The 4,191-nt window shown below is 37.5% G+C and overlaps 1 long non-coding RNA gene across 1 annotated transcript; it reads right to left on the bottom strand.

The window, feature by feature from the left end:
• Positions 1-2,883: 2,883 nt before the first annotated feature.
• LOC129660021 (uncharacterized) lies at positions 2,884-3,444 on the bottom strand. Its single transcript, XR_008718311.1, has 2 exons — positions 3,338-3,444; positions 2,884-2,966 (listed from the first exon to the last, which is right to left on the bottom strand). It is a non-coding gene; the product is annotated as an uncharacterized LOC129660021 (long non-coding RNA).
• Between the last annotated feature and the right edge of the window lie 747 nt (positions 3,445-4,191).

Raw genomic sequence — 4,191 nt, 5'->3', positions numbered from 1 at the left:
TAAACTTTGTCATTTATTTTTAATTTCTTGCCTTGTGTTTCTTTAGTCACGTAATAAACATTCTTTCCCATCAACTTTATTTCTTCTAACTCCTTTGCTTTTTTCTTTTGACATCACTTTGGAAAGGATCCTCACCCTTTATAGTTTTCACATGTCCATCTGTTGCTCTTTGCAGAAGATTCCTTTCCTGGTTTCAGAGCATTCTTTCAGTGTCCTTTTGTATATCTTTATATATGCTCTGTCCTTTCCCTTGCCTCCAGCCAAATAACCATCCCCTCCTTTTTCTTGCTCCGTCTAGTAAAGCCTTGTCTAACACTTTTCCCACTATTCCTTTTCTTAAGTAATTTGCTGGCCTCTGTAAGTCTCTTTTTAAGATTAAAGCTTACTCTGAAAGAAGTCCTTCCTTAATTTATCTCTTAGCACACCTTTATCAATCTTAGATAATACTTCTGAGAAAGGAACCTTCAATTTGGACATTTGTCCAGTTTGAGATGTTCTTAACTTAAAGGAAAGTGTTGTTCTGTCATATTCAAAAATCTTTCTCATGCTTTTTGATTTTTAAAATCTGTTAATCTATTGTGTGTGCATGCTCAGTCGTGTCCGACTCTTTGCGACCCTATGGACTATACCTGCCAGGTTCTTTTGTCTGTGGAACTTCCAGGTAAGAATACTGGAGTGGGTTGCCATTTTATACTCTTCTATCTATCATGAATAGAATTCTTTTTTTTTTTTTTTAATTTTATTTTATTTTTAAACTTTACATAACTGTATTAGTTTTGCCAAATATCAAAATGAATAGAATTCTAATTGAAAAGATTTGAAACCATTCAATTTCTAATTGAAAATATTTGTAGAATTTATAGGTCCTGATACTATACCATATGTGCATGTACATTTGTCATGTGGAGAGGATTCATAATTTTAGCTAATTCTTGTAGAACTCTAAGATGAAAATAAACAAGCTTATTTAAGAGTATAAGGATCAAGATCTTACCTTCAGCCTCTATAAGGAATAAGTTCAGTTAGATTTTTATATGAACTTAAAGTAGTTGTGTATAATTGATATCGCTACTTTTATCCTTACCCTGTCTGATTAGTATTAATATTACTTTTTATTAACTTACTGATCATTTTCAAGAAGATTTTATGTTTATGGACTGTCTTCCCATGAAATTAGCTATTTTATAATGATTGTGAATGTAGCTTTCTTTAAATTTGAAAAAACTTTGAAAAAAGTTTTTTTTTTTTTTTTTTCTTTTTAAGAACAAAATCAGAAACAGGAAAACGGGAGCTTCTGGCAGCCTAGAAGCAAAGTGTGTAATTTTCTAGCCATTCAGCTGCCACCTGCCCTGCCACCAGAGATTCAGTCTAATTATACTCGTTGATCTGAGCCAGCCACCAAAAGAGACATGATGTATGTGAAAGGGGAGGTTCTTTGAAGAGTTAAAGCAATCTTTCTTTAAAAGCTGGTTCTGTTTTTGCCTTGATGCTTGCTTTAACTGCTTCTTCCTGCCCACGACGTAAACCCAGATTCCATCCAAGTAGGTGACAGAGCAGAAGCTGAAGGTACTCACATTAATCAAGAGAAAGTTTAATATTTCTAGCCTTCAGTTCCACCAAGTGACAGGGTGATTTTTACTTTTCTCTTCCAGAATCCTAATGTGCTGAATGATATTTAGGGTTCACACTCCTTAAAGTATCCTGATGTCAGTCTGACAAATGACCACATATTCTGTAAGATGCCAGGGTTTGGATCATGGGTGCTTCTGGCTTATTTTCTTTTTTCCAGCGAAGGGGAAGGTTTGGTAAGTTTTCACCTATCCCAGGTAGTATGGGTTCAGGATTCTGGTTGACCCTTTCAAATCAAGTAATTCTCCATTTCTGAATAAGTGTCAGAGGCTCCCATGGCTCCCATATCTATCCTTATCTGACATAGATATGGATACTACAAGTTTATCTTGGTGGCGTTTCACTCAATATTTTAATTCACATAAATTGAATATTGGGAAAGTGATGTTATATGCATTTAGTGAAAAGTTAAAGTGAAATTTGCCCAGTCATGTCTGACTCTTTGCGACCCCATGGACTATACAGTCGATGGAATTCTCCAGGCCAGAATACTGGAGTAGGTAGCCTTTTCCTTCTCCAGGGGATCTTCCCAACCCAGGCATCGAACCCAGGTCTCCTGCATTGCAAGCAGATTCTTTACCAGCTGAGCCACAAGGGAAACCCATATGTATTTAGATTAAATGTGTATTTTTTGGGTAATCAGTTGTGACTTTTGAAACTCTATTTTATTCAGAATCTAAGTAAATTTAATTCATGGTAGTGCCTCTTAAGATACATAGAGTAGGCCTTTTTTTTTTTTTTTTTTACCATTTTCGTAAAATCAAATACAGACAATTTCATATCTTAGTTTAATGTCCAAGTTTCATTAACTTTGGAACAAGTGATAGTGTCATCGCTTTATAAAATAATGCTAATTTTGTCATTCTTTGGATTAAGTTTTAAAACTTCCTTGTTTTAAGAAAATTTAATTTACTAATTATCTAATTTTCCTGGAACTTTAAGTTTAAAGCTCCAATTATTCCTGTCTAGAGACTTCAGTCAAAGCTCTCTTTGCTCCTGCCTCTTTTCAATATGCTGACTTCAATAGATCATCTGATTCTACAGAAATTAATCATTTCCACTTGATTCAGTAGAAATCAAAGTATTTCTCACCTCCTCACTATGTACTATTTTCCTAAATTACTCTATGTAAATATGACTTGCTATACATTTTATAAGAATACTTTAATAGTAAAATCAAGGATGTGGTGGGCTGTGCTGGATGGTGTATTTGTTTTCTAATACTGTGTAACAAATTACCAGAAACTCAGTGGCTTTTCAATAATATCCATTTATTAGCTCAGAGGTCTGTAGGTTAGCATTCTGGCTCAGGGTAGCTCTGATCTGGGTCTCACAGGCTGAAATCAAGACATCAGATGAGGGCTTCCCTGGTGGCTCATTGGGTAAGAATCCACCAATGCAGGGAACACAGGCTCAATCCCTGGTCTGGGAAGATTCCACATGACTTGGAGCAACTAAGCCCATGCGCTACAACTACTGAGCCTCTGTGCAGCAACTAGTGATGCCTACATGCCCTAAAGTCCACAGGCCACAACTACTGAGCCCCTACATTGAAACGGCTGAAGCCCGTGCATCTAGAGCCCGTGCTGGGCAATGAGAGAAGCCACTGCGATGAGGAGCTGTGTACCACAGAGAAGAGTGGCCCCAGCTCAACTCTTGACAGAACTCAGTTCCTTGAGGTGATAGCCTGAGCTCCCCATTTCCTCACCTGTCAGCTGGGGTTGCTCTAATGTCCTGAGGTTACCTCCTTCCTTGCCTAGTGTCCTCCTCCATCATCCAGCCAAGAAAATTGCCTTGATCTCTCCTTGACTTCTCAGTTTCTGACATTTAGACCTGGTATTTAAGGGCTGTATGATTAGGTTAAAACCATCCAGATTATCTCCCTTTAAGTCAGCTGATTTGGGTCCTTAATCACATCTGCAAAAATCCCTTCATAGCAGTACTTACACTAGAGTTTGATTGTGTAACTGAGAGGTGTGTCCACACCAGAGGCTGAGAATCTGGGGGACTGTCTTAGAATTCTGACTGCCATGGGTGAATAACCTAATTTTCTTCTCTCCTACTATGTGCAGTATAGAAGTTGGACAGCCACATACTGTTTTCCAGCCTCCTTTCCAGGTAGGATAACTGGTTGACCTGGCCGATGGAGCATTAAGAGGGAATTCACTGAAAAGCAGCTGAGAAACCTTTGCTTTGCTGATAAATAGGTACTCCAGAACTTTTCCTTCTTATATGGAATGTAGGTATGATGCTTGGGGCTGCACTGGCCACCTGATGACCATGAGGTGACACCCATGTATAACAAGCCGTCTGTGTACAAGCATGTACATGATTCTTTTGATGATCAATTGATGATGTTTTTATTTGATAAAACAATAAAAACAATACACAAAAAGGTGATGGAGAAAAAATTTAAACAGTCCTCGAGGGCATTATTGAGCTACTGTGTCAGGCTTAGATCTTTGTACTTCCAGACTTCTTAATTTTATGAGACAATTAATTGTGTTTACCAACAAAGCTACTATTATTTGTGCTCAAAACATCCCCAATGATAAAAGGCAA

This window comes from Bubalus kerabau, chromosome 9 (genome assembly GCF_029407905.1).
Source record: "Bubalus kerabau isolate K-KA32 ecotype Philippines breed swamp buffalo chromosome 9, PCC_UOA_SB_1v2, whole genome shotgun sequence".
Classification (NCBI taxonomy): domain Eukaryota; kingdom Metazoa; phylum Chordata; class Mammalia; order Artiodactyla; family Bovidae; genus Bubalus; species Bubalus kerabau.
This window is presented reverse-complemented; position numbering and strand designations above follow the sequence as displayed.